The 26,322-nt window shown below is 45.3% G+C and overlaps 1 protein-coding gene across 2 annotated transcripts in view; it reads left to right on the top strand.

The window, feature by feature from the left end:
• Nucleotides 1-636: 636 nt before the first annotated feature.
• The window catches only part of ASIC4 (acid sensing ion channel subunit family member 4), a 949,912-nt gene continuing 924,226 nt past the window's right edge, over nucleotides 637-26,322 (top strand). For both annotated transcript variants that reach the window (XM_068246014.1, XM_068246013.1), the window contains exon 1: nucleotides 637-702. The gene's annotated coding sequence lies outside the window, so the exon portion shown is untranslated. The remainder of the gene's footprint in view (nucleotides 703-26,322) is intronic.

The following is a 26,322-nucleotide window of genomic DNA, read 5'->3' as shown; positions in this document are numbered from 1 at the left end:
GCCAAAGGGAGAAGAACTATTGGCTCAGTTGTGCTGACGAGAGGCATGTTTCCCTCCAACCCGAACCCTCACTTACTAGCATGGGCATATTCCCTTTTATACAACTAAAAAAAATACAGTGTGTACTATGGGTTACCAAATAAAATGGAACCAGGCTCCAGGAAAATAAATCCCTAATCAACAATGGAATCTCACAGTTTCAGTCTCGGTGTATCAGCTTGATAAAATAGTATTGTCCCAGTGGCGTTCTGTTAATAGGGCGGCAGGGGGCGTGGCGCACCGGGTGTCAGCCTACAAAGGGGTGTCAAAAAGGCAAGCCCAGAGACTAGTTCATAACAGGGCTGCCAACCATCCAAATGACACTAAACTGTGTAACAATGCGCACCGCAGTACAGGGAGGGAGGCTGATCAACGATCGGCTGAGCCAGAAAAAGTTCCAGGCATCCTCCTCTGTTTGTCCCTCCCTCTCTCTCTCCCGCCCTCCAATCAGCATAAGGCTCTTTTGCACAGGCACCTCTCTCCTGCCAATGAAAGAGAGGGAGACTGTGGAGTGAGCCCGCCCACTCATCCTTTACAACTTTCAGCAACGGCAGCAGCCAGCAGCAGAGACAGAGACTAGTGTATGAGAGCTCCGTGAGGGTCCAGTGTGGTGCAGTGACAGATCACCCTGTATCCTCATTAGATCACATGACTCCAGAGCAGGTATCCAGCTAACATTAATTATAAATAGGAGGGTAAGAGCTGCCTGCAGCCTGATACAACTGGCAGAGGAATGTACAGAGGAGAGGTCGTTACAGGGGCTGCAGAGCTCTGCACTCTCTTGCATTATGGAAGCAGAGGAAAGACAGCAGTGCGGGCTGCAGGACAGGATCAGGCCAGCTTATACATATCACAGTAACAGCCCTGTGAACGTCTCTGCTTCAGGTGACTTCCCTTCCCAGGTCTCCTAGTTTAAAGTTTATTGCTGTGACAATCAGATAAGTGCTTATGTGTCTGATTACAGCAGCACAGAGAGCTGTCCTGCCAGTGCTCAGCACTGTATAGTGAGCCATGTCCCCTCTATATGGGCAGCTTGTCACACATCCTAGCTGCAGGGAGATTGGAGACTGCTGAGTATTCTGTATCAGCCTGGCCTGCTAGATTGCCAATACAGTCTCTCCAATCTTCCATCTGTTCCTCACTCCCCTATCCCCCTCACCTTTCTTCTCTCTGTTTATTTTCTGCCACCCCTAAAAATACTACGTGCCATAATAATTGTTATTGCGCTAACATTTAAGTGGACCTATAGCCCCCTTTCACACTTACGCCGCTGCATTGCTTTAAAAAGAAATGCTGCATCCTGTCACAAAAGCAGTGATAGTCCTATGTGACTATCAAACTGATTGCGGTGTAGCTTGTTGTGGCGGGTCTCATTGGGGTGACACAATAACTGCAGAGCGTCATGCGCCCTTAACCTGGTGGTGAGGCATACTTTTATTGTAAAGTACGCGTCACTTTATGGTCATACCGCAACAATACCATGCGATGCAACCTTTTGGGACCATTGTGGTGCGATTACTCTGCAGTTGTGGTGTAATTGCACCGTAACAGATTGTGCTAAGTGTAAAAGGGTCCTTACATAGTCCCGTCCCTTACTATGCTCAGAAGAGCTCACAATCTAATCCCCACCATAGTCATAGTGTAATGCTAGGCATACACGGTGCGTTTCTTTCTTATCAATCGAGCCGCTGATTGGCTCGATTGATAATATCCTACAGGTCCGATCACGAATGGATCGATTCCCCGCTCCATTCCCGTGGGCGGACAATGGCAGGGAATCGAGCGGAAGATAAGCGGTGCCGGCAGGGACGAGCGGTAATCGATTCGGGCGCACAAGCGGGGACGCGGCGGGAGTCGATCCGGCGGCTAATCGAGCCACCGGAACGCACCGTGTATGCCTAGCATATTGCCCTACTTTATTATTATGTATTTATATAGCACTGACATCTTATGCAGCACTTTACAGAGTACATAGTCATGTCACTGAATGTCCTCAGAGGAGCTCACATTCTAATCCTACCATAGACATAGTGTAATGTCCTACCATATTATTATTATGCATTTATATAGCACTGACATCTTCTGCAGCACTTTACAGAGTACATAGTTATGTCACTGACTGTCCTCAGAGGACCTCACAATGTAATCCTACCATAGTCTAATGTGCTTCCATATTATTATTATGTATTTATATAGCACTGACCTCTTCTGCAGCACTTTATAGAGTACATAGTCATGTCTATCCTCAGAAGAGCTAACAATCTAATCATACCATAGTCATAGTCCAATGTCCTACCATATTCTTATAATGTATTTATATAGCACTGACATCTTCTGCAGCGCTGTACAAGGTACATAGTCATGTCACTGACTGTCCTCAGGGGATCTTACAAGCTAATCCTACCATCTCTAGCCATGCCTAGCTGTCACGCTCACTACTTTACATTTTTATTTTTGGGGGGGGGGGGGGTGTCTGTAGATATCCAGCACCGGGTGTCAAATACCCTAGGTACGCCACTGTATTGTCCCAACAGAATGATACAGTCCCTCTCACAGTCTGGCCCATATGCAATTTACTTTTTCCCCTAAGTTTTTTCCTAGGTGATACATTTTTATTTTCTATTTAAAATAACTTTTTTCAGCATTTCGTAATTGAAAAAGTACCAAAAGCAGTAGAAAAAGTAATATCAAAATTATTTTGTGTATTTTCTCGCTTGCTGGGGATTTAAATGGCATTTTGATTGCCAAGGTGTGAAAATAACCTCTTGGAGAACCTCTTGATGCGATGCTAAGAAATTACTTGTCATTTGTTCACACTCTTCCATACAGAGTTTGTGCTGAAGAGCCAATAAGAGCTGCTAAGGGATGATAAGCAGGGGAGACAAAACATTGTGAAGGGAGTGGAAAATTAGAAGCAGTAGGCAAGAGTCACAAACAGTCAGAAACTCTTATTCCAACCCTGTTTGGCTCAAAATAACCAGAAGGTCTCCCAGTATGGAACAATCCGCTTTCATAGATATCATGTCATGCTGATATTCATTGCACTGCATTCTCGCTTTATGCCCGTGTGAGCTAAAATGGCATGCACAGGGAAATACCTGACAACAAGAACAAATATCAGACCTGGAAACGATCACTCCCTGTTTACTTACACTGCACACAGTAATATCACATTTTCTGCACATACAAATACATTGTCAGACTCCCTGAAGCATGATGTATTAGACATGTACTAACAGACCAAACACCCATGTTCTTTGTCTTTCTAAAAAGCGCAACATCTGGAAAAAAGAGTGGAGGGCACCACTGTCTGCAGTATTTAACCAATAGTTTAGATGGCCTCGCTTATTTTGCACTCAGAGGGTGTCCAGCATGCGGAGTGGACTTTCAAAGAAAACCTGTAACAAGAAAAAGTTCCCCTGGGGGGTACTCACCTCGGGTGGGGGAAACCTCCGCATCCTATCGAGGCTTCCTCCGTTCTCCTGTGTTCCACGGCGGTCTCGCTGTGCCCCTCCAAACAGCGGGGATGTAAATATTTACCTTCTTGGCTTCAGCACAGGCGCAGTATCGGCTCTACGCTCGGAGATAGGCGGAAATAACCGATCGCTGTCGGGCCGCTCTACTGCAAGTCTCCTGCACCTGCCTAGTAAAGCGGCCCGACAGAGATTGGCTATTTCCGCCTATCTCCGAGCGGAGAGCCGATACTGTGCCCACGCTGCAGCCAGGGAAGGTAAATAAATCAGCGCTCATCAGCACTTGTCAGGCTTGTGGAGGGAGGATTGCCGGGGACTTCGGGAGAGCCACCGCTGGATTGCCTGCAGCTACAGGGGTGGTCAGGAGTGTCTTATAGTCCGAAAAATACCCTACTTGTGAAAAAAATCTGCACCAACTGGAAGGTTAAATAGAACTGATCTTTGTTTCAGTATGATTATGGACAGCTCACGCATATCGGAGCTGCATATCGCTCCTTAGTCATTGCTAAAAATTAAATAAGGCTATATAACTCTTTGCAGAAGTGGCCTGCTTGTTGCCATCAGATTCCCACCACCTCTACCCCTCCTTCCTTGCCTTCCCAGTCTCCATCCAAGGAATACCCCGTCAAATATGAAAAACAGGAAGTTGCCCCTAGTGATGGCGCATGAATCAGAACTGTACAGTACACGTTCTGTTTCACGTGAGCACAGAGAAAGCCAGCACTCATTCACCACAACTTTCTTTTACTTGAAACTCGCTCTTCACAGTAGTTCTGCACTGCTTGGAGGACTGGGGGGGGGGGGGGGACGCTACGAACAGAGCCAGGCACTTTCTGGAAAGGTAAACCAACCCACCATGGGCCTTATTTAATAGATTTTACCCACCTTCAGGCTTACTTTAAGAATTGTTCTTCTGGAAGCCATAAGTGCTAAGTAGGAATGGTCAATGCAATGCTAATAATTCTGAGTTGATGCAAATGGATTCAATTTGGAATTGGATCAATTACTACAGCAAGAAACAGGGACATAACTAGAAATCACTGGGCTCCCCTGCAAAAAATTTGGATGGCCTGCTCAGGGCCATTTTGAGGTGCCGGAGGGGTCGCAGCATGAGGAGAGAGTATGGGCACACATCGGCGGGGAAGGGGATAGTCCCCCCTCCCTCACCTCGGGCTCTCCCCTCAGCGCTCCCCTCCAGCATCTATCAGTGGCAGCAGGTGGTGGGGAAGAACACATACCTCCATCCACCGCAGAAGTCCAATTTCTAAGTGCCTCACGCTGCCTACTTCCTGTTTAAACACGAAGTGGTGTCAGACACTTAGAGGAACCTCCAGCAGTGGAACACATGAAGGTATGTGTTCCTGCCTGCCGCCTGCTGCGGCTGATAGATGCTGGAAGGGAACACGCTGAGGGGAGAGCCCGAGGTGAGGGAGGGGGGGACTGTCCCCCTCTCCGCCGATGTGTGCCCATGCTCTCTCCTCATGCTGTGACCCCTCCTGCCCCCCAAAAAGGGCTCTGAGTGGGAGTAACAGGAAAAAAGGGCGCCGGCAGCTAGTGGACAAAAAGGGCGCCGCCATTCACGCCCATAATAAATATCGTTTAATGGGCGCCAAACAGGAAAAAAAGGGCGCCAGAGATTATTAACGGTTTACAAACGGCGCCCAGAAATTTGTATGGTTTTATAACTGTGCTTGTGATGATTTATGTTTAGAAAATGCGCCCGTGATGAATAACGTTTATAAAAATACTAAACATATTTATCGTATTTAACTAAAACATTATTCAAAATTGTATCCCTTACTGTTTGTAAAACATTATTATTCACAAAATAAAGCGATCAGTACGTAACGTAAATTGCAATATATTTTTTACAGTCACTATTTGTAAAACATTATTATCCACACAATAAAATTATTTAAAAATTTTATTCCTTAATGTTTGTAAAACATTATTATTCACAAAATAAAGTGATTAGTACGTATCGTAAATTGCAATATATTTTTTACAGTCATTATTAGTAAAACATTATTATCCACATAATAAAGCGATCAGTAAGGGGGGTGGTTAGGGTTAGGCACCACCAGGGGGGTTTAGGTTTAGGCACCACCAGGGGGGGTCTTAGGTTTAGGCACCACCAGGGGGGTGGTTAGGGTTAGGCACCACCAGGGGGTCTTAGGGTTAGGTACCACCAGGGGAGTCTTAGGTTTAGGCACCGCCAGGGGGGTCTTAGGTTTAGGCACCACCAGGGGGGGTCTTAGGTTTAGGCACCACCAGGGGGGTGGTTAGGGTTAGGCACCACCAGGGGGTCTTAGGTTTAGGCACCACCAGGGGAGTCTTAGGTTTAGGCACCACCAGGGGGGTCTAGGGGTTAGGGATAGGTACAGGGAGGGTTCTGTATGAGAGTAGGGTTAGGTATAGTTTTAGTAATACTTACTAATGTTTTACTACACTTATTACGAATGTAGTTATATTTATATCATCGTTATAAACAATATTTTCAGATTTTATTATAAGAAGAAACGATAAATGATGTTATTCACAATAATATACAATTATAACGATTAAACATATACTATCTTTTTTTAACAAACCTAATTATAAGTTTCACTTTTGAAACAGGGAAGATTAACGTTTTCACAATTGCCGATTTCATACACATTTAATGATTTATAAATTTGTAAAACATTATTTGTAAACGAAATACAACACAATATTTTTATAAACGGTATTACTGCTTATCATTTATACCTTGCGCCCTTTTTTCCCCGATGCCCTTTTTTTATGTACGCCTGAGCGAGTCCTAGAGGGGCCCCGGGCCCCACCGCGCCACTGGCAATGAAATAGCTTTTTGAGACAGTGCCTTGATGCTAGTTTCGCCATCAACAGCTGCTTCCCCAGAGCCACAGCAATAGTTAGTCTTCAGTACACTAAAATAAATATGAAGACAGGTAAACATGCGCAAACAAAATATAAAAATGTACAGAAGAAGCATGATAGATTTAACATTAGTCATTTCTGAAATGTGCCAGCAGCCTGGAAAGTTATTGTTTTAGGCAACTCTTTAAAATATTCCCCCAGGTCCCTAGATATTTACGTTTGTAGTGGTATGTGCGCTCCTCTTAGCTCCAAATATATTCAATTCAAACTAGCACCACACTGTTCAGAATGGTTCGCCACACTATGGGTTGGTATCACCACCCTAAATTCAACAGTAAAAGAATAGTGCTGCGCTCAACAGACAACAGTGTCCCTTTTGTGTTATATTCAACAATCCTCAATAATCTCCAATATTCCCAATACAGGGTCCCTTTAATATAGTTCAATAGTTTTCAGTGATCTCCAATTTTTCCATATGTCACTTCACCATTAGAAACAAAACGAAAGTCCTGTCTGAAGTGTCTATATGACTCTTCCTCCAATTACAAGCAATGCAATACGCTCACCAGATCTCGTGGCTGATTGGTTATAGTCAGCAGTAATCACATATGGTGCTTCTGTGCCTCCTGGCTTCACAGACTTCAATAGTTAGATGCTCGGATATAAGTAGAGAAAAATACAAACATAGCGTAATCCTGTATATGGTCACACCACCGTGAACTCCACTGCACACTGTGTTAAGACACCTCCACCGCACTGTGCAGTAATATCCCACTACATAACAATCTGCTCACCAGATAACTTGGCTGATCATATGAAACCAGCAATCACGCTTTGCACAGATGTTCAGTGGTCAATCCAGCTCTTTGTCCCTTAAAAACTCAAATACAGGATGGCCATAGCGTAATAACGTTTAATCATGTTAAAAACACATAAAAAGTGCACTCACATTTCACTGGTAAAATTGCGCACATATAAAATCCTCTGGACGTCCTAATAGCCGCTGCTGATACTTTCCGCGTCTCTCACACCACGACCGAGGCCCCGCCCTACCGGTTTCGTCACCAATGACTCATCAGGGGCATATAGACACTTCAGACAGGACTTTCGTTTTGTTTCTAATGGTGAAGTGACATATGGAAAAATTGGAGATCACTGAAAACTATTGAACTATATTAAAGGGACCCTGTATTGGGAATATTGGAGATTATTGAGGATTGTTGAATATAACACAAAAGGGACACTGTTGTCTGTTGAGCGCAGCACTATTCTTTTACTGAGGTCCCTAGATATGACTGCACATTCGCAGATAATGGAGAAGAAATAAAATGGCTGCCTAACCACACTATATATATATATATATATATATATATATATATATGGGCGGCGGGAGCACTTTAATGGAAGATATGCATTCCCAGACAGCATGCAGGCGCATAAAACCCAGCGCTGTAAATCCCCCGAACAGAGCGGCTGGGTAAATGGAAGTTATATAAATACTATACATGAATAATAGTCCTAATCTCACACAGGATCGTATTAAACTAACAAGAGTGACACACACGGTAGATTAAACCTACACGCCCGGCCTCATTTTTCTTCCCGCTGCGCATCTCTCAGGTTGATAGTGATATACGATGTCAGAATTGCCCATGAATACGGGATAGCACACCGGCTGATGTGCACTGATATCTGCAGGGAAGGATCCTTGCACTGTCACACTGCAGGGTAAAGCAGCAGAGAGGTACGCTGATGAGTATTCTATGGCGTTTGCAATGCCTGAGCAGTTTCTGATGAGAACGTTACATCGCACGGCTGTCAGCCAACAAGCCCATTGTTCCATACTGAAGGAATTGTTGGCATAAAGAGGAACCTAATATACTTAAAGGACAACCAAAGTGAAAATAACATAATTAATAACATTTCTTATTTTTTACAATTTTCATTTATGGATTAACAGTCAGTATTTGCCCATTGTAAAATCTATCTGCTCCCTGATTTACATTCTGGTGGTGACATCTTTAGTTTTGTCAGGTAATCTGTACGGAATGTTTGTAACTGAGAGTTCTGTGCACAGAGGTAGTTATTGCTTTGTGGCAGGTGGAAAAAGCCATTATTTCCCACAATGCATCTGGGTTCACAGACGGTCATGACATCACAGTGTGGGAGGGGTTTTACCACAATGGGCTCTATTCACAAAACTTCTCATAAATGATTTATTAATCATCTAATTGATGAAAATATTTTATAACATTTATAAGCAAAATAATCACTCAAAGTAAGTTTTTCCTGATTAACTTCAATTCAATATTACTTTTCCGACCTTAATTATATTACATTTTTGCTCTTTGGAACATGGCCGGCTCTAGTGTGGGGCGAGAGGGGGCTGGGCCCACTTAAATGTCCTGCCCCCTCAATTGGGCAGAGCGGCAGGAAGGGGCATCGGGGGACAGCGGGCAGGGGACATGCCCTCCTTCCCCCGCCAGACTGTGGGACCTTCAGACCCCGCAGCTCACCACTCCAGCCTGCACGGTTTTTCGGCAGGCAGAGCAGGGATACGGCGAAGATGGCGCCCGAAGTCCTGTACTGGAGACTATTTGTGTCTCCAGTACTGGGCTTTTGGCGCCATCTTCCCGTATCCCTGCTCTCTGCCTGTCAGTGTGGGACTTTCGCAGGTTGGCTGCGTCGCTCCAGATTGTTGGGGGAAGCTGCGCCCAGGGAGAGGAGTCTTCTGCAGGTGAGTAAATGCTTTTTTTAATTTTTTTTTAATTTATTTTCTTTACAGGTGATGATTAGTTTTTGGTAAAATGCTGTCCACATTATGATTATTTTATGGTGAAACGCTGGCCACATTACGATCATTTTTTGGTGAAACACTGGCCACATTACAATTATTTTCTGGTGCAAGATTGCCGCATTACGATTATTTTATGGTGAATCATTGCTGCGTTACGATTATTTTCTTGTGCAAAATTGCCACATTACGATGATTTTATGGTGAATCATTGCTGCGTTACGATTATTTTATGGCGAAAGATTGACGCATTACGATTATTTTAGGGTGAAGCACTGCTTGCATTTCATGTGTCAGAGGTAATGGTTCTTGCATTTCATGTGTCGGAAGTAATAGTTCTTGCATTTCATGTGTAGGAGGTAATAATTCTTGCATTTCATGTGTCGGAGATAACGGTTGTTACATTTTATGTGTTGGAGGTAATGGTTCTTGCATTTCATGTGTTGGAAGTAATACTTCTTGCATTGCCGCCTCACTGTTACACATTACATTGCAGTTATCCCCACCCACATGACACCATGATCACACCATGATCACACCCATTTTTTCGCTTTGCGCACCGCACTAGCATTACTAAAAAAGTGTGCCCCCTTCACATTTCTGACTCATGTCTCATATGTGCCTTTTTAAAACCGGCCCTGCTTTGGAAGCTTAAAATTGTAACATTGATAAGGTGAAAACAGAGGAAAACAGGTGAAAAAGCTTTGTGAATCAAACCCAATGTCATCCATACAGACCCCCCTGATGATCTATTAGAGAAAAAGTAAAGATTTCTTGTGGAGAAAGGGGGTATCAGCTACTGATTGGGATGAAGTTCAATCCTTGGTCAAATTTTACTGCAACCCAGAGCAGGAGACACGTTTAAAGAAAAGCTCACCTTTTTTTAAAATGCCTGCAGATGACTAACGAGTCATGTTATAATTTGAAAAGAACCTCCAGATTTATGCGTTAAAAATGTTACATATCAAGTGCTATTTATGCATATGTGAGGTGGGAGGAGGCGCCCCGAACAATTTGTGAGGATTAGGGATATTTAATACAACAGTCTTACCTGAGCGCTTAAGAAATGTTAAAAAATTTAGGTTTATTTGGACACCAATAAAAGACAACGTATTTCACGTAACCCGCCTCAGGTCAATGACAAAGCGTCGTTCTGTAGTAGCATGGACTCGGATCAACTATAGAAAGACACTTTGTGATTGTCCTGAGGAAGTGAGCGAGTCCGACGAAACACGTTGTCTGAAGGCTGAGGCCTCCAGTACACTTGTCCTGACTGAGCCCACCACCACCAGGCCTGCAGCTTCCTGCCAGACCCCACCAGGGCTGAGGCCTTAATTCCACCAGTGCTGAGACCGCTAGCTCTGAGCCCACCACGGATGGTGGGCCCTCACCCCCCAGACTCACCAACAGGCCTGAGACCTCCAGCCAGACCCCCACCAGGCAGGGCCGGCCCGCTCATGAGGCGGGGTGAAACATTTGCCTCAGGCGGCAGACTTCTAGGGGCGGCACCAGCCCGGGGGGGGGGGGGGGGGCGGCCGCCGAGCTGGAGGGGTAGCGGGCAGGTTGGGGGTATTGGGCCTAGCGGTGGGGAGGGGGGTTGGACCCCCCTCCCTCGCGTGGGTCCCCCGATCTGCGCTCCCCTCCAGCTGTAATTAGGAAGCAGCCGCTTGCAGATCGTAAGAGGCAACAGGCGGGGAGGACTCACCTTTTCCGCGTTCCAGCGAGCGCTCCACTGACCTCACTTCCTGCATCGCCGCCCACTGTATTGTAAGTGGACGGCGATGCAGGAAGTGACGTCAGTGGAGCGCACGATGGAACGCGGATAAGGTGAGTCCTCCCCGCCCGTGCCTCTTACGATCGGGCAGCGGCTGCTTCCTAATTACAGCTGGAGGGGAGCGCAGATCGGGGGACCCAAGCGAGGGAGGGGGGGGTCTGACCCAATACCCCCGACCTGCCCGCTACCCCTCCGGCTCGGCGGCCGCCCCCCCCCCCCGCACCCACGGACGGGGGGGGGGGCAGCAATTTTCTCCTAAATTTGCCTCAGGCGGCAAAAAGTCTAGGGCCAGCCCTGCCACCAGGGCTTTGCATTTGGCTTCACCCATGACCACACCCTCATTTATTTTTTGTGCCTTGTTATTTGCCTTAGAGGGTCTCAAAAACTGTCTTTGTCACCGGTTGCTGAAAGCTCTAGCTATGCCTCTGCACAGAGGATGGCACAGACTACAGGAAATTTACACTCATTGTAGGCACATAGGCGTCAGTGCCACAGGTCATGTGACTGGAGCAGGCAGACACTCCCACTAAGCTGTCAGGAAATCACTGCAGTGTGTTGTCTCAACATTACTCTAGACACAGGTAGGACTCTGGAATAACGTCTGCTGAAGTTTTTGCAATATATTTAGCTCACCAAGGGACGACTGCTTTATCAGCTAACTGGAATTTCATTTTAAAATTAAGTTCTCGCATTCATCCAAGATGTGCAATTGCCAAATCCTTTTTAACGGCGAATCATTTATCATATTTATAATGCACATCGTCTGTCATTATTTGCTGAAACACGCACTCCTTCAAAATACATCTAAGTTTTTTTTTTTTTTTGTTTTTTTTTAAACATGTAAACTTTGCAACCTTTTTTGTGAAATAAGATTCACAGGCCTGATACAGCACGATTCTCACTCAGAAATGGATTAAGATGAAATGGTGCCTTAGGTAAGATAGCAGTTTTTGCTCACTGCTCATGGTTACCTGGCTTTTTTTTTTGTAAGAATTGGTGGGAGCTAGCATCCACCAGGTCCCTAAACTCTCTCCAGGCCCTAGGCAACTGCCTAGGTTGCCTTGTGGATGAGCCAGCTCTGTTCCCACTATATTGGTGGTTCCTGAGCTGGAGAATTTTGAAGGGACCCTGTAGTAGGGTGGTCCCCAAAACTACGGCCTGCTTAAGTCCCACAAGGACAGTGTTGGGAGAAATTCATGGTGTAATTTGTGGTTTAGAGAGGTATGATGATGATTCGGGATGTGATGTCATGACTTTGTTTGCATAAATAGTGATTTTTTTTTTGTAGTTGTTGTTGTTGTTGTTGTGCAAGAAAAAAAATGACATTCCCTGGAAATAAGCCCCAATGCATCTTTTGGAGCAAAAAATGTATATAAGGGCTATGGCCCACTTGAATCGTTGGCGATTCCAAAAGGGCTATGCTAATGAAAGAAAAACAAGTAGAACGCACTTACGTCACACTAGGGGCGTAACTAGAAATCACTGGGCCCCCTGCGAAACTTTGGATGGGACCCCCCCTTGTTTTCTGCACAGGCAAACTGAGAACCAATGTTATTCAATTGGCTAGTGCCACTTGAATGTGTTTTCCCTGTGCAGATAAAGACAGACAGCAGTGAAGCGCTGCAGGCATTTTTTCTATCAATTACATTAGCTTCTGTGATAAAATGCCCTTGTTTTCACACATACAGACACTAAATGCCTACAGAAAACAGACAGACAAGTGTGCTCCCAGCCTCAGCTTATTACACTCACTCTGTCCATCTCTGATGGAGCAGAATTGGCTCTGCAGACTTCTCCAGCATCACTACAGTACAGAGCACTTGGGGAAGGGTAGAAAGGTTGGGTGCTGTGCGCTGTACACAAGAGCCTGCTGCACACTTAATAGGGACTGTCTACAAATAATTGTCTGCAAAACTTTGTATTATTCCTTATCAGTGGCTGAGCAGATGCAGTCATGAGAACACCTGTGCAGAGAGCAGAAAGCTTTTTTTCTCTGTGCCCTGAGTTATCAGTCTCTCAGGACTGGGAAAAGAAACTTCTACCCCCACGTGGCCCCCCTGCAGCTTCTTGGCCCTATGGCCGCATCCCTTGCAGGGTCTTTTGTTACGCCCCTGCGTCACACATCCTACGTTACATTGTTGTGTGGTATGCTCCCCCGTCGCAAAAGCAATAAAAGTCTAGGGACACTTTCATACTTACGTGATGCGTCCCGCTGCGCTGGAAGTAGTCAGATTGCGACAATCCCATCGCAAAGTCATCCATGTCTTACCACATAGTCTTTGCCTACCGTAAGGATTACGCAGTAATGCAAATCTACAGCAGCGCAGTAAGTACCAAGCGAGGTGCAATGCGGCACATTTCAACTGGAATCCCAGTGATGCACTTCCTGTCCCGCAGGAAGTACATCACTGAGCAGGGGTGGAAGGAGGGCGGGCCTATGGCGCACTCTGCACTCTATGGCGCACTCTGCTGCAGGGTCATATGAACTACTGATTCGTGCGGTACGGTGGTCCCATGGCAGGCTGCACCACTCAAGTGTGAAACCAGTCAAAGAGGGAAAAGTAGTTGGCACTACGGCATTTACTGGGCTGTTGAACAGACTTTTGGGTATAATGCATATCCTGGGGGATGAATTGGTGGGTGGCTCTCCTCACCAGTCTGGGCTCTGCATGCTCAGGATGTCCGGTACTGCAGTGCAATATGTGCATTTAATTGGCAAAGGATACAGGTTTAACAATACATACTTGTGTTGCAGGACTGCATGAAGCAGAGATGGTCCTACCGTCAGGTAAGATGGATGGCAGTGGGTGCAGGGGGAAAACAGGCAGCCTAGCAACTGTTTCGCACCTCGGTGCTTCTTCCGAGGCTTAAAGAAAATATATTTCCCTGGAAATCCTTCTAAAATCGCTGTACAGAATGCAAGCAAAAACTCTAAGTGATTGTGACTGCGGCTAGCGATCTGTAGTGAGCACCGGGCCTCACAACCTTATTTTGTGGGAAACACGGTAGCTATGCTGGGATCTACAGAACTTGCCTCTCAGTTAAAAGACAACCGAGGTGACATGTGACATGATGAGATAGACGTGTATGTAAAGTGCCAAGTTTTCTCTGCCTGAAAAAGTTAAAGAGACACTGAAGCGAAAAAAAAAAATGATATAGTGAATTGGTTGTGTACTTCGAATAATTACTAGAAGATTAGCAGCAAAGAAAATATTCTCATATTTTTATTTTTAGGTATATGGTGTTTTTTCTAACATTGCATCATTCTATAATATGTGCAGATTACACAACACTCAGCATTCAAAATGATTCTTTCAGAGCAGTCTGTGAACTAATGACCTCTCCTCTGGCAGATAAAAAGATAATTGTTCACTAACAGTTGAGATAATAAAAGTCAGAAGACAGCCCTCTCCATGACTTTGTCATGGAGCTTAAAGGGAAGGTTCAGGGAGGGTGGGTAAAAAATGAAAATCAATTTCCACTTACCTGGGGCTTCCTCAAGCCTGTGGCAGGCAGGAGGTGCCCTCGCCGCCGCTCCGCAGGCGCCTGTGCAGTAGAGTCCGGAGGACATCCGATGACGTCAGCGCGCCGGCGTGGGACGCAGAAGTTCCGGGCCTTGGAGCGCAGAAGAGCCCGACCTGGCAGCCGGCCTGGCCAGGTCGGGTCGGCCACCGGAGACCACCGGGAGCCTGCGGAGCGGCGGTGAGGGCACCTCCTGCCTGCCACGGGCTGGAGGAAGCCCCAGGTAAGTGGAAATTGATTTTCATTTTTTACCCACCCTCCCTGAACCTTCCCTTTAATGCCTTTTTTGCATAGAGATAACAACTGGGGTTTCTTAAAGAGACACTGAAGCGAAAAAAATGATGATATTATGATTTGTATGTGTAGTACAGCTAAGAAATAAAACATTAAGATCAGATATATCAGTCTAATTGTTTCCAGTACAGGAAGAGTTAAGTAACTCTAGTTGTTATCTCTATGCAAAAAAGCCATTAATCTCTACGACTTTCAAAGTCGTGGAGAGGGCTGTTATCTGACTTTTATTATCTCAACTGTAAGTGAACTAATTACTTTTTCTCTGCCAGAGGAGAGGTCATTACTTCACAGACTGCTCTGAAAGAATCATTTTGAATGCTGAGTGTTGTGTAATCTGCACATATTATAGAATGATGCAATGTTAGAAAAACACTGTATACCTGAAAATAAAAATATGAGGATATTTTTTTTGCTGCTAATCTTCTAGTAATTATTCATAGTACACAACCAATTCACTATATCATATATATTTTTTTCGCTTCAGTGTCTATTTAACTCTTCCTGTACTGGAAACAATTAGACTGATGTATCTGATCTTAATGTTTTATTTCTTAGATGTACTACACATACAAATCATAATATCAATTTTTTTTTCGCTTCAGTGTCTCTTTAAACATCAGGTATGTAAGTGACAGTTGCTGTCTGGGTCGGGACCGGGTCGAAGGGGGTCAGACTATAGCATAACCCTCACTGCTAAGTAATTACAGCCATAAAACACTTTCCTGTGAGGAAATAGCTTCTGAGAGTAGGAAAGAGATAAAAAGGGTCAACAATTCATAGATTTGAGCCGTGACATTCTTCAATTAAGGTGTCATTGTGCAGAGACAATGAAACAGTAAAAACTTATAAACTAGGTTTAAATATAAAATAAAATTGTGGGATATCTAAAAAAAAAAAAAGTCATTTTGAGGAGACTGAGGATAGATACAATAGTTTTTCTCATCAGTTTATTTTCGCCTCAGATGTCCTTTAATTCTGATTTTTTTCTCTGTTCCACCCCCATGATTGTAAAGCCATTCAGGAGTTTCACACCATTGCACTGAAATTAGTGACAAAGGTTGCAGTTTTGCAATTGGCAAGGCTGCCTCTCTCCACACTCACAGGCGTGAATTGGAAGCTGCGTGGCGGCAGGATTATATTCCCGGCTCTAAACGTGGAAATCTTCTTGTAAATGAGAGAGTCCCAGATGAGCGATTAGAAGTGATGTTTATCAGCAGCGCGCAGTTCCTCCTCTTAATGCGTCTTGTGCCCATCTGTCTCACGGCTGCAGCTTTTCCAGCGCAGGATCCCAGTCCTCCTGGGGCAGCCGCAAAACAAACTTATCATTGAGGGAAAGTGATTCTTTATTTCTGGATGGTAAGACACAGTCTCCTTTCCTCGGGGAGTAATACCGCGGCTGTTATGTTCATCTAGAGGGGTTATATCTCTCCTCCTGCTTCTCTTTTCGGTAGAGCCCTTCGCTGTTTACAACTGTTTGCAGCATTTGTGTCCTTGTGTGCAGTTCTGTGAGGGGAAGATCTACATCGTGACCCCGGATTCTCTGCTCTACAGAGCGTTTAATTCGTACATCACATCTCTGTTCTTTGATACTGTTTAGGACCATTAAAAATGGCATTAAAGAGAAACCGTTACCAAGAATTGAACTTCATCCCAATCAGTAGCTGATACCCTCTTTCCCATGAGAAATATTTTCCTTTTCTTGAACGGATCATCACGGAGGTCTGTATGGCTAATATTGTGTTGAAACACCTCCCACAGGAAACTCTGAGGACTATAGTCGTGGCAGTTTCCTGTCTGTGAACCTCATTGCATTGTGGGAAATAGCTGTTTCCAACAGCCAAAAAAACAAGCAGCAGCTACAGCACCTGCAAGCAGTAAAAATGTCACCATGTGATAAATGTCAGAATGTAAATCAGGGATTGAAAAGAGTTAATGATGGGCAAACACTCACTAAATCATTTATATATAATTATTGTAAAAATGAAGCACTTTTTTTTTATTACATTTTTTTCACAGGAGTCCCTCTTTAAGGGGTGTGTGTGTAGGGGTATGTGTGTGTATGTATGTATGTATGTGTGTATATATACATATATATATATATATATATATATATATATATATATATATATATATATATATATATATATATATATATATATATATATATATATATATATAAAAATATATATATATATATATATATATAAAAATATATATATATATATATATATATAAAAATATATTTATATATCTATATAATATATATATATATATATATATATATATATATATACATATAAAAAAAATAAATATATATATATACATACATATATATATATATATATATATATATATATATATATATTTTTTTTTTTTTTTATATATATATATACAATGGCTTGCAAAAGTATTCGGCCCCCTTGAAGTTTCCCACATTTTGTCACATTACTGCCACAAACATGAATCAATTTTATTGAAATTCCATGTGAACGACCGATACTAAGTGGTGTACATGTGAGAAGTGGAACGATAATCATACATGATTCCAAACATTTTTTACAAATAAATAACTGCAAAGTGGGGTGTGCGTAATTATTCATCCCCCTGAGTCAATACTGTAACGACTGTGGAACTTTCTCCGTGATCAGCGCACAACGCGTGCGCTGACACGGCGGAAATCCTCCACAAGCGTATATTTGCAGGCACCCAGCAAAAGGTGCTACGCACCTGTAGAGGGGAATTCCTGTCGGCAGATGGCACTGGGGAGTGCAGAGGAACCAATCCTCTGTACCTCCACAAGTGCCAGACAGGAATTGTACGAAGCGCAGAACGCAATCGCAAGAGAGGCGATTGCGAATGAGAGCGAGCAAAGGGACAGGTTGTATGTGTGTGCGCCAATCCAGTCGCCACCCAGCGACCGCGCACACACAACAGCAGATATGAAATAGGAACGCGATCGCGAGAGGTGCGATCGCCAGACGTGACACAAGGCAGATCAGAATAGAATACGAGGGTAGCAAAGGCACAGCAAATAATACAATGAGAAGATGCGGAAAATAACAAACGCTAGCTAACCGCGAACACCGCACTCATTCGCAACAGTGCACGCGGTTATGCACGGTCTCCACGTGATAAGCACAATAGAGACAAGCACGCCTAACTAACCATCGACAGACAAACATGAAACAGAGGACGCGAGCGCTTGCTTAACGGTTACCTCACCGAGCCTCCAGCAAGCGTAGCAGACAAGACAGACACACGAAAACAGGGACAAGCGAGAGATAGGATCCACAGCACTAGCAAAAAGTGGCTAGAGCGATCCAGGTACAGAGTAGCAGAACAGAAGGATCCCCAGCGCTAGCAAAAAGTGTCTAGCGCGATCCCAGAAGACAGAACAGAAGGATCCCCTGCGCTAGCGAAAAGTAGCTAGCGCGATCCCAGGAGACAGAACAGAAGAGATAGCTGGTAGCAACCGCTGCACCAGCTATACTCCAAGAACAGAGATCAGAACCATTTCCTGTCGACCACCGTGGGACAGGACAATGGCAACAGGCAAGACAAGACAGAACAGGCAATACAGATAATACAACCTGACTGGGCTAGAAGAGGAGCCTAAAGCAACCCCCAGGAATTAACTATACTAGATAGCAATGGCTGACACTCCAGCAGTGTCCATCAGGAACAGACCATGGAAGGGAAATGACCAGCAAAGCCTTCTGGGAAACATAAAGCTCTTATAGTGCCAGTCATAAAAGAAGGCAGGTAGGGGATTTGCATAACGAATGTATGCAAATTCCCCAGCAAGAGAACAGACCAGAAACTTGCAATGGAAAGACAGGTCCCACAGACTAGAGGAATGGACAAACAGCTGTCTGCCTGTGCAGCCAGCTGAGCGGATCATCACAAATACTTTGTAGAACCACCTTTTGCTGCAATTACAGTTGCCAGTCTTTTAGGGTATGTCTCTACCAGCTTTGCACATCTAGAGACTGAAATCCTTGCCCATTCTTCTTTGCAAAACAGCTCCAGCTCAGTCAGATTAGATGGACAGCTTTTGTGAACAGCAGTTTTTAGATCTTGCCACAGATTTTCGATTGGATTTAGATCTGGACTTCGACTGGGCCATTCTAACACATGGATATGTTTTGTTTTAAACCATTCCATTGTTGCCCTGGCTTTATGTTTAGGGTCGTTGTCCTGCTGGAAGGGGAACCTCTGCCCCAGTCTCAAGTCTTTTGCAGACTCCAAGAGGTTTTCTTCCAAGATTGCCCTGTATTTGGCTCCATCCATCTTCACATCAACTCTGATCAGCTTCCCTGTCCCTGCTGAAGAGAAGCACCCCCAGAGCATGATGCTGCCACCACCATATTTGACAGTGGGGATGGTGTGTTCAGAGTGATGTGCAGTTTTAGTTTTCCGCCACACATAGCGTTTTGCATTTTGGCCAAAAAGTTCAGTTTTGGTCTCATCTGACCAGAGCACCTTCTTCCACATGGTTGCTGTGTCCCCCACATGGCTTGTGGTAAACTGCAAATGGGATTTCTTATGCTTTTCTCTTAACAATAGCTTTCTTCTTGCCACTCTTCCATAAAGGCCAACTTTGTGCAGTGCATGACTAATAGTTGTCCCATGGACAGAGTCTCCCACCTGAGCTGTAGATCTCTGCAGCTCGTCCAGAGTCACCATGGGCCTCTTGACTGCATTTCTGATCAGCGCTCTCCTTGTTCGGCCTGTGAGTTTAGGTGGATGGCCTTGTCTTGGTAGGTGTACAGCTGTGCCATACTCCTTCCATTTCTGAATGATCGCTTGAACATTGCTCCGTGGGATGTTCAAGGCTTTGGAAATATTTTTGTAGCCTAAGCCTGCTTTAAATTTCTCAATAACTCTATCCCTGACCTGTCTGGTGTGTTCTTTGGACTTCATGGTGTTGTTTCTCCCAATATTCTCTTAGACAACCTCTGAGGCCGTCACAGAACAGCTGTATTTGTACTGACATCAGATTACACACAGGTGCACTCTATTTAGTCATTAGCACTCATCAGGCAATGTCTATAGGCAACTGACTGCACTCAGATCAAAGGGGGCCGAATAATTACACACACCCCACTTTGCAGTTATTGATTTGTAAAAAATGTTTGGAATGATGTATGATTTTCGATCCACTTCTCACATGTACACCACTTTGTGTTGGTGTTTCACATGGAATTCCAATAAAATTGATGCATGTTTGTGGCAGTAATATGTCAAAATGTGGAAAACTTCAAGGGGGCCAAATACTTTTGCAAGCCACTGTGTGTGTGTGTATATATATATATATATATATATATATATATATATATATATATATATATATATATATATATATATATATATTATTAAACACGGTACAACCTTGGGCTTGATGTAAAGAGTTCCTGTAGTGAAAAAAGTGCCCCTAGTACTTACCTCAGTAGGGTTAAGCCTCTGGATCCTAAAGAGGCCTCTCCTGTCCTCCTCAGCAGAGGGGTTCCAGCGCTGGGACCCCGTAGATTCACTTGTCTGTGTTGGTTGGCAGTGTGGGCATGCGCACTAGTGGCTCTCCGCTCAGGCTCAGTTGGAAATAGCCAGGCATGATCGAGTCCGCCATTTCTGCTGGAGCCCGATCGGTGAGCCACATGCGCGCAGTGGCATATGGATGGTTATTATGGCATATGGATGGTGGTTATTTTCATTTTTGGGGGGCTGCCAGCACTGGAGCAGAGGGACAAGGGGAGCCTCATTAGGATCCAGATGCTTCCCCAGCCAGGTGTATGTGCCCCCAGTATATGTTAGCCAAATATAGGTGTCCCCAGTATAGTTTACCCAGGTATAGGTGCCTCCTGTATAGGTCAGTCAGGTACAGGAGCCCCAGGTATAGGTGCCCCCAGTATAGATTAGCCAGGTATAGGTGCCCCCAGTATAGATTAGCCAGGTATAGGAGCCCCAGTATAGATTAGCCAGGTATAGGAGCCCCAGTATAGGTTAGCCAGGTGTAGGTGCCCCAGTATATGTTAACCAAATATAGGTGTCCCCAGTATAGTTTACCCAGGTATAGGTGCCTCCTGTATAGGTCAGTCAGGTACTGGAGCCCCAGGTATAGGAGCCCCAGTATAGATTAGCCAGGTATAGGAGCCCCAGTATAGGTTAGCCAGGTGTAGGTGCCCCAGTATAGGTAACCAGGTATAGGTGCCCTCAGTATAAGTAGCCAGGTATAGGTTTCACAGTATAGGTAGCCCATGTATAAGTGCCCCCAGTATAGGTAGCCAGGTATAGGTGCCCTCATTATAGGTAGCCAGATATATGTTCCCATGTATAGGTGCCCCCAGCATAGGTAGTAAGGTATAGGTGCCCCCAGTATAGGTAGTAAGGTATAGGTGCCCCTGTATCGGTAAGCCAAGTACGGGGGGGGGGGAGCAGCAGGCACAGGGACTCAGCCATGGGGATGGGGGCCTGACTCCTCGCTCTCTCTCCTCGGGCCTTCCTCCATGCTTCCCCCTCCATTGCAGGAATTTATGGGTAGCGGTCTTTTACTCACCTTCCAGGCTCCATGCGGAGATCACATGCTGCCGTACTTGTCAATCTTCAGCTCCCTCCACTCCTTCCGCTAATCAGGAAGTAGTGCAGCGCTGGAGACAGAGCAGCCCGGCGGCGCGTGATCTTCACATGGAGCCTGGAAAGTGTGTAAAAGACCGCTACCGCTGCCCATACATTCCTGCAATGGAGGGGGGAGCATGGATGGGGGCCCGAGGAGAGGAGAGGGAGGAGTGGGCCCCCTCCCTGCAGCAAAGGGCTCTGTGTTCCCGCTGCTCCCCCTCCCTCAATGTGCCTCCGGCAGACACTCGCCTTGCCCACCCCTAGAAATGGGGCTAACATTTTATAACTTGCATTCTGTTATACATTTTATTAATCATGCTACACTTGTCACTGTAATTACCATTTCTGTATTTTGTACCAGTATCTATATTTGCTGTATAACATTGTCTGTATTATTATGTACCCCATGTTTGTTTTTCTTTGTACAGTGCCACGGAATATGTTGGCGCTTTATAAATCAATAATAATAAATGCTGTGGGGGCATGAATAGTCCGGCCAGCTTCCAATGAACTTCTGTGTATGCTGCTCTGAGATTCCTGTATATACAGAGGCCCCATGTATACTCGCTGAGTTATATAAAAAGAGGTCATTTCTGGGCTTGTTTACCGCCAACCGGCAGCAACGAGCAGAAAACACGATCCTTCGAAAAAGAGATTATATGAATATATCCCGGCCTGCAGGAACATTGTGTTTGTACTCGCTCCCACTTTACTGAGGTTTGAAAGCCGGCATTGATCAGCCAGGTATGAGGAGCAGCATCACTTAAATGTTATTTTTATCACAAAGATGCACTTACTCTTTAAGCCTCTTCCTCGGCCTCCAGAGCGCCTCAGAGCACCTTTCCCGGCAGTGCAGGAGATGCAGCATGCATAGCTCTGCAGCCAATAGGAAAGGATTTTTTTGGGGGGAGCCATGCCTGCTATGGAACATTCAGCCTCGAGTGCTGGGGATGAGAGTTAAAGAGGAACTCCAGGGAAAATAATGTAGTTAAGAAAAGTGCTTCATGTTTACAATAATATTAATGTATAAATGATTTAGTCAGTGTTTTCCCATTGTAAAATCTTTCCTCTCCCTGATTTACATTCTGACATTTACCACATGGTGACATTTTTACTGCTGGCAGGTGATGTCACTGGAAGTAGCTGCTGCTTGCTGTTTTGGCAGTTGTAAACAGCTATTTCCCACAACGCAACGAGGTTCACAGACAGGAAACTGCCAGGACCACGGCCCTCACAGTTTCCTTTGGGAGGGGTTTCACCACAATATTAGCCATACAGAGCCCCCTGATGATCCACTTGTGAAAAGGAATAGATTTCTCATGTAAAAGGGGGTATCAGCTACTGATTGGGATGAAGTTCAGTCCTTGGTCACAGTTTCTCTTTAAGTAAAATCCATTGCCAGACAGCAAAGGGATAAAGTCATGATGACCCGGTGACAAACCATCCGTTAAGAGGCCTTATTGCCTTCACCGTGAAGGGCTAAAAGGCCCGAGCGAGAGGAGATAGGATAGATAAAATAAAAACACAACCTTCTTTATGTGGCAATTTATAAAGAGTCATTGAGAACAATTCAAGGAAAGCTGCAGCTCCCCGAAGGCTTCCTCTGCCTCCCGCCTCACTTTTCCCGGCAAGCTCGTAACTCTCCTCTGATTGGAGCCATTCTCACAAGCAATAAGCCGTGCTTTGTAGCAGAATGATGGAGGCAGTAAGATGGGATCTGCCAGTGAGGATAAAGCTATCCCCCGGGGGAGTTCTGGGTAATCACAGAGAATTAGGACGGATGAGACAAGCGGGAAAGGTTTGTTTAAGGGGATGCGAGAGACTGGTAAACAACCTGACATACCGAGGAGTCAAACCTGATCTCCGGGGAGATGCTCACAGCTAACTGTACCGTTGCCTGGCAGCCCAGAAGATGGAGCGGCGCAGTGTCAGGGAGGCCAGGCCTTATCCCATAAACAGAGGCGACGGGGCAAACAAATTATTTCTGTTACTTTCCATTTATAAAGCTCCAGCATAGTATGATAAACCCGCATAAAGTGGCAGCCGTTGCAACTGCACCAGGGGCACCAGGGGGCCCCCTTTTAACCATTGCATGACGTCTTCACAGGTGCTGTAGGGATAATAAACATCTCTATATGGTCTTTAAATCATGGTAATCGCAAAATAATACTTACCTGTTCTGACCTCATCCCTCCGGGTAGGTGATTGCTCCGCCTCCTCAATGTTGCAGGCGTGGCAAGTTTTTTCAGTCTTCTGCCGAGGCACTGGCCATCCCCAGCTGCATTACTACAGTCCGCCTTATTAGTGGTGGCCAAGTTGGGGGGAGGGCCTCAACAATGCAGGCGGAGGCTTCCGAAGAGCTTTGCAGACTTTGGAAACATGGCTTTCCCGAAGAGGGGGCGGAGCCTCACCTGTGACCGGATGACGTTGGATCAGGTAAGTATGTAAACCTAAATCATGACAGGCTCTGTCTTTTTACCGGAGGTACTCTTTAACATATTGCTCCCTCCCCTCTGTTTACACATCTCTCTGTGGCTAGCCTTGCTCATATGCACATCAATTTCCATCCAAAGTGGCTCACACAACACATCTATCCTCATAAGATATCAGCAGGAAATCGATTGAAACGATAGCGTGTGTGTGTATAGCCTGTTAGCCTTTTACATTGTTATTGGGTGTTTTTATAGATCACAGCAGTTGGGGCTGCCCGGGTTTATCATGCCTTCCAGCAGTAAAGATGATGACTTGCAGGCTCTCGGAAGAGCAAACAACACAAACAAATCACATTTCTTGATCTGTTTTCTGACTGATCACGTTGCAATCTCTTGACTTATTTTTTCCACCCACTACTATCTTTTGGTAAACGCACTCTTTAAGAAGCTATAGGTTTGGGGTCTATCAAGGCATCAGTCATACTAACATCATGTTTTCAGACATATCACTGCTATGATAAAGCGATCCTGGCCTTATAACATTAGCGTCCTACAGCGCTATAGATTATATTTGTGTAAGATCCGCTGTGTCTCGTCAGTGGCGGAATGTCGAGACTTGGACTGTAGCTCCGACTTCCAGGTCTTGGCAAGCCGCAGACGTCAGTGGAACGCAGGTGGCTTCTCAGTTCTCATTGGATAGGCGGAGGACGCGTTCTCTACGCGCTCTGCAGATGTAAGCAGTAACTCTGATGTTCATGATTGCGTGTCAGCTGGATTGCTATTGGTTTGTTTTCAATTCTGCCTTTGTTGATTGGTTAGCTCTAGTATTTAAACCTGGTGAGCGCCCCCAGTCATCGCCCGTGATAGGATTAGCTTTAGCTTGTTGCTGGGTAGCGCTCACTGTCTCACTTGATTCTTGTTGCCGACTTTTGCTTTATATCTTGACCACGCTTAACCATTGCTTGATTCCTGTTGCCGACTACTGCCTTGTATCCTGACCACGCTTTATCTCTGCTGGATTCCTGTTGCCAACCTTGCCTTGCAGAGGAGGTGAGGAGGCGCCCGATAGATTTGCACAGTATGGGTGTGTTCTATACACTATGGGTGTGTTCTATACACTGTGCCTATTCGAAGCAGCAGCTATCCAGGGAGCCTGTGTAGGCACCCTGGATAGCTGCTGCTTCGAATAGGCACAGTATTTGACCTGAAGAAGCGGTTCTTACCGTGAAAAACACGTTGTCAGTTAAGTTCCCAATAAAGTACCTATTGCTAAAAGTATAATGGATGGACTACTTCTTTAAGGTAGGACCATCTATTATCTAATCTTTAAGAATACTGAATCATAGTGTATAGAACACACCCATACTGTGCAAATCTATCGGGCACCTCCTCACCTCCTCTGCAGACGTTTCAAGCCGAATTTGGGGTTACCACTGTGAAAAGTGGACCTTTTGAAGGAGCTGCGACCACCATTTGCCAAGGCCAAGTGGGGACAGTACTTCCCCACGTGCGATCTCAGCGGTTGCTTGTCTTGCAACCCATTCTTGTGAGTATAACTGCTATAATAATTGTAATAAAGTCAATTTTTACTCACAATACTGCACCAGATTGGGCTCCCGGTTTCCCTACCGTCCTTTTTTCTACCTTCCTTGTCTTGTACCTTGACTACTGTAACACGCGGCGGGGATACCGCCGCGGCGGAGAGCGGCATGTCAGCTGCCTCCGCATCTCAGCTGGCGGCAGTCCCCGCCGCGCTCTCTCTCCCAGGTCCTTCGGCCGCACATCGCGTAAGGGCTACGCGTGCGCGCGCCCAGCGGCAGGACCTATATGCACTAAGAAGGGGAGTCAGCTGACTCACCGGTCAGCTGACTCCAGCCTAGCTACTGGATTGTCTGGGCGGCTCTGCAGAGCCTTCCCTGCATAAAAGAGCTAGCTGTCAGTTGCTCTGTGTCTGCTGTTGCAAATACTTTGTGTTAGCGCTCAGACCTTAGATAGTTCCGGTGTGCTTTGATCCGGGAGGAAACCGGGGATTTCACACAAGATAGGAATTATTTGATAGCTATTAAGTTACTTCTTTACTGTGTTTTATCTGTGTATGACTCTGGCTTGCTCTGACCTATCTTTGCTCTGCGTTTCTGTACCTTCGCCCATCTGATCTTGTTGCCAACCCTGCCTGAATATCGTTCTGCCTCTGCCTTCTGATTCTGTACCTTTCCCCATCTGATCTAGTTGCCATCCCTGCCTGAATATCGTTCTGCCTTCTGAATTTGTACCTGATCTGCCTGTCTGTTGCCGAATCGATTAGTCTGACCACTCTACTCTCACCAGGGAGCCCTTGTCTCTGGTGAGGGGCTCCATACTGTTAGTACCCACCAGCTCCTCTGGTGAGGTGTTGCTAAACCTATCAGTACTTACTGTTTGCACCAATCACTACACTCAGTGCAATAAAGTGGTGACTAAGGTCACGTTTTACTTTAATGTTGCTATATTTGTATTATTGGTGAT

Source organism: Hyperolius riggenbachi, chromosome 7, assembly GCF_040937935.1.
Source record: "Hyperolius riggenbachi isolate aHypRig1 chromosome 7, aHypRig1.pri, whole genome shotgun sequence".
NCBI classification, from domain to species: domain Eukaryota; kingdom Metazoa; phylum Chordata; class Amphibia; order Anura; family Hyperoliidae; genus Hyperolius; species Hyperolius riggenbachi.
Note: the sequence above shows the minus strand (reverse complement) of the source record. Positions and strands in the feature narration are given on the sequence as shown.